Source organism: Hemiscyllium ocellatum, unplaced genomic scaffold (assembly GCF_020745735.1).
Source record: "Hemiscyllium ocellatum isolate sHemOce1 unplaced genomic scaffold, sHemOce1.pat.X.cur. scaffold_1700_pat_ctg1, whole genome shotgun sequence".
NCBI lineage: Eukaryota > Metazoa > Chordata > Chondrichthyes > Orectolobiformes > Hemiscylliidae > Hemiscyllium > Hemiscyllium ocellatum.
In genome coordinates this window covers 82,329-87,203 of record NW_026867853.1, presented here as the reverse complement: position 1 = coordinate 87,203, position 4,875 = coordinate 82,329, and the positions used below count along the sequence as shown (strand labels likewise).

At 44.9% G+C, this 4,875-nt stretch overlaps 1 non-coding gene across 1 annotated transcript; it reads left to right on the top strand.

Moving 5' to 3' along the window:
• Window positions 1–487: 487 nt before the first annotated feature.
• trnai-aau (transfer RNA isoleucine (anticodon AAU)) lies at window positions 488–561 on the top strand. Its single transcript has one exon. It is a non-coding gene; the product is annotated as a tRNA-Ile (tRNA).
• Window positions 562–4,875: the final 4,314 nt, after the last annotated feature.

Sequence of the window (4,875 nt, the reverse complement as noted above, 5' to 3'; positions counted from 1 at the left end):
TGAGCAAAACGTGCAACTGAGTTCTGCGCTGTTGCTGACTCTAAAGCAACTGTGCCCTTCGGGAGCAGAAAGAATCCCACTGTTAGATTACAATTCCAATGCATTTGGCATAAGGTTCGCAGCAGTTTTTCGGCAGCACATAAACCTGACTCCAAAGGTCTGTGAGTTTCCAGAAGCACAGTGAGCGATCGTTGAAGGTACGTTTCTCCAGACGATATTTGTCAAAATGACAAGCTGCAGCTGAGCTGGTGGCATTTCGATTGAAATTGCATGCGTCCGGACATTGTGTTTAATTTTGGATATCAGAGCAAATGGTTAGCTCGAGTGTGCGCGTTCGGAAAAGTCAATGCTTTTTGTGCTGAAAAGCTTTGCAACGAAAAAAATACTTCAGACTATCGTGCGACCGTGAATTAATCAGAAAATGAAAATCCCCCGTGGTTGTGGGCATCGGCAATATACACATTTGCTTTCAGTCACCATCTGCGTTGGTCAGTTAGCTTAGCTGGTTAGAGCTTGCTGTTAATAACGCCAAGGTCGTGGGTTCAAGCCCCACACTGAACATGTAAAGCGCTCGAGTCTTTAGCAGTGCTGTGTCACTTTTCGTCGTGGGTTTTACTTTAAACGTCTGCAAGACCTTGTCACATGATCGATTGAGATGTGCACTCATTCGAAAGCCGACCATCGGTGTCATGGAACATCAACTCATTGGTCACATGCCGGATCTCAGCTGTGTTGCTGCAATTCCAAACAAAGTGCCCCACGAAAGCATAGAATCACTAAACAGAAAGCCTCACCAACGCAGTAAAACATTTGACAGGGATAGAATCACGACTCGATCGCCATACCCATGATGACCGCTGGATGTTGTCTGCAGCAAATCAATCAGTCTCAATTGTTTTCACAAAGATATGCGAGACATGAAATATTTGCAGCATTAAATCGACCTGGCATTGAATGTCCTTGACTGAAACCGCATCAATACAATATATTCTTGATCTAATTACTCGCTGTCTGAAGTTTCTTTCTCACATCACGTTTAATTCTCTTTTTATTTATTTGCTGTCTCCATTGTTATTGTCAACATTATTTTTCCGAGTGGAAACTGTCTATCACTATCTTTGCTGTCCGGAACTGGCATGACTTTGAAAAATTTTATTCAAAAATGTTCTTTCAGCCTTCTCCAATAGAACTTCATGGCTAAAATGTCTCATTGCTGTCGCCTGTCATGGCTAGGTGGTTTCTCCTTACCAGCTGGAATATCCTTTGTTCATTTTTCCCCATGCATTCTCAATTACATCTGGAAGCAGTCTCGTAGTTCTTCCCGGTTTCTGATTCCCTTCATGCTGATTAATAAACTCAATTATGTGTTGGGCAGAATTAAGGCAGTTTTTCCAATCCTTGTTCCAATCTGTATTCCGACCCCTTCATTCTCTCTTGGATTTCACAGATTCAGCCTCGACTGCTAATCCATGGCCTGCTTCCTAAAGAAAATCTGCAGCTGACTCCTTCTCAGAACAAAGAAAAAATCGTCTGATTTTAAATTTCCGGGACACACCGGTTATTTTCCCGGCTCACGATGTAAATATGCCTCAGCCCAGTCCATTCGGCTGGCTCCCGTTGTTTGTATCGCCCTCGGCCGTATTCTCCAGCGCAACCGCTATACACCACTCTCTGCTGGGCCGATGACTGACAGCAGCGACTGAACAACAGGTTTCGGTGCAGGATGGCTTATCTTCCAACCACGGTGTGACGGAGGATCGAGGCTGATCCGATTGACAGTGCAGGCCACTGAGTGAGACAGTTTGATCTGTGCTCACCTAAACAAGATGGACTGGAAAGAAGCAACCCATCTCAAAGACAGCTTATCTCCACAAGGAAGATGGGGGATCCCATCACAATGCGAGCAACAGATAAAGCTAAAGTATTGTCAAGAATCTTCAGGTAGAAATGTGAAATGATATAAATCTGTACGATTCGACATCAGTCATTTGGCCCTTTGAGCTTGGCCTGCTGTTCAGCACGAAGATGAATGGTCAAAATATTCAGTGCCCTGCTATTGTTTTCACAACAGCGAACCTGGTCCCGTGTAACCGCAACATTCGGATTGGCACATGTTCTTAAAAACTGGTCTTGATAATGTCAAGTCCACAAAAGCAGGACAGATCAACTTCACCGATTATTCCCGTAATGCCGATCAACTCTCCATTATCAGCAATGTAATGCAAGGCAGTAACAACAGTGCAACCAGGTTGTACTCAATCGTCAATAAGCAGATCAATGATACTGTGCATTCAATCAGAGCCACTCAGTTTTATTCTTGTCATCAGTACACAGAGACTTTTTTTTTTAATCAGGATGCTGTCTGATTTCAAGTGAAGGACGTCGGGAGAATGTCTGAGTGGTTTGAGACTAAATTCGTTCGAGAGAGGACAATTCAGAGATGACTTCATAGACACAGGCAAGATGATCAGAGTAGAAGATGAAGTTTAAAGTCTGGTTGAAGATTTGTAGCTCGGGTGTTCGTTGTTGTGGTTCTGTCGCCGAGCTGGAAGTTTTTGCTGCAAACGTTTCGTTCCCTGGCTAGGGAACATCATCAGTGCTATTGGAGCCTCCTGTGAAGCGCTGCTTTGATGTTTCTTCCGGTATTTGTAGTGGTTTGTTCTTGCCACTTCCGGGTGTCAGTTTCAGCTGTAGTAGTTTGTATGTGGGGTCCAGGACGATGTGTCTGTTGATGGATGTTCTTGCCGCTTCCAGGTGTCAGTTTCAGCTGTAGTGGTTTGTATATGGGGTCCAGGTCCGTGTGTCTGTTAATGGAATTTGTGGATGAATGCCATGCCTCTAGGAATCCCCTGGCTGTTCTCTGTCTGACTTGTCCTATGATGGTAGTGTTTTCCCAGTCAAATTCATGTTCCTGGTTGTCTGAGTGTATGGCTACTAGGGATAGCTGGTCCTGTGGTTTTGTGGCTAGCTGATGTTCATGGATGCGGATTGTTAGCTGTCTTCCTGTTTGTCCTATATAGTGTTTTGTGCAGTCCTTGCATGGTATTTTGTAAACTACGTTAGTTTGGCTCGTGCTGGGTATTGGGTCCTTTGTTCTAGTGAGTTGTTGTCTGAGTGTGGAAGTTGGCTTGTGTGCTGTTATGAGTCCTAAGGGTCGCAGTAGTCAGGCTGTCAGTTCTGAGACGCTCCTGACGTATTGTAGTGTGGTTAGTCCTTTTGCTTGTGGCATGTCCTCGTTCTGTGGTCTATCTCTTAGGCATCTGGTGATAAAGTTGCGCGGGTATCCGTTTTTGGCGAATACCTTGTATAGGTGTTCCTCTTCCTCTTTTCGCAGTTCTGGTGTACTGCAGTGTGTTGTGGCTCTTTTGAATAGTGTCCTGATGCAGCTTCGTTTGTGTGTGTTGGGGTGGTTACTTTCATAGTTTAGGACTTGGTCTGTGCGTGTGGGTTTCCTGTGTACCCTTGTGGTGAATTCTCCGTTGGGTGTTCTCTGTACTATCACGTCTAGGAATGGGAGTTGGCTGTCCTTTTCTACTTCTCTCATGAATCGTATTCCTGTGAGTGTGGCGTTGATGATTCGGTGTGTTTTTTCTATTTCTGTGTTTTTGATGATTACAAAGGTGTCATCGACGTATCTGATCCAGAGTTTGGGTTCGATTTGTAGTAGGGCTGTATGTTCTAACCTTTGCATAACTGCCTCTGCTATGGCAGTTATGCAAAGGTTAGAACATACAGCCCTACCACAAATCCAACCCAAACTCCGGATCAGATACGTCGATGACACCTTTGTAATCATCAAAAACACAGAAATAGAAAAAAACACACCGAATCATCAACGCCACACTCACAGGAATACGATTCACGATAGAAGAGGAAAAGGATAGCCAACTCCCATTCCTAGACGTGTTAGTAGAGAGAACACCCAACGGAGAATTCACCACAAGGGTACACAGGAAACCAACACGCACAGACCAAGTCCTAAACTATGAAAGTAAACACCCCAACACACACAAACGAAGCTGCATCAGGACACTATTCAAAAGAGCCACAACACACTGCAGTACACAAGAACTGCGAAAAGAGGAAGAGGAACACCTATACAAGGTATTCGCCAAAAACGGATACCCAAGCATCTTTATCACCAGATGCCTAAGAGATAGACCACGGAACGAGGACATGCCACAACCAAAAGGACTAACCACACTACCATACGTCAGGAGCGTCTCAGAACTGACAGCCAGACTACTACGACCCTTAGGACTCATAACAGCACACAAGCCAACTTCCACACTCAGACAACAATTCACTAGAACAAAGGACCCAATACCCAGCACGAGCCAAACTAACGTAGTTTACAAATTACCATGCAAGGACTGCACAAAACACTATATAGGACAAACAGGAAGACAGCTAACAATCTGCATCCATGAACATCAGCTAGCCACAAAACGACACGACCAGCTATCCCTAGTAGCCATACACTCAGACAACCAGGAACATGAATTTGACTGGGAAAACACTACCATCATAGGACAAGTCAGACAGAGAACAGCCAGGGAATTCCTAGAGGCATGGCATTCATCCACAAACTCCATTAACAAACACATGGACCTGGACCCCATATACAAACCACTACAGCTGAAACTGACACCCGGAAGCGGCAAGAACATCCATCAACAGACACATCGTCCTGGACCCAACATACAAACTACTACAGCTGAAACTGACACCCGGAAGTGGCAAGAACAAGCCACTATAAATACCGGAAGAAACATCAAAGCAGCGCTTCACAGGAGGCTCCAATAGCACTGATGATGTTCCCTAGCCAGGGAACGAAACGTTTGCAGCAAAAACTTCCAGCTCGGCGAACAGAAC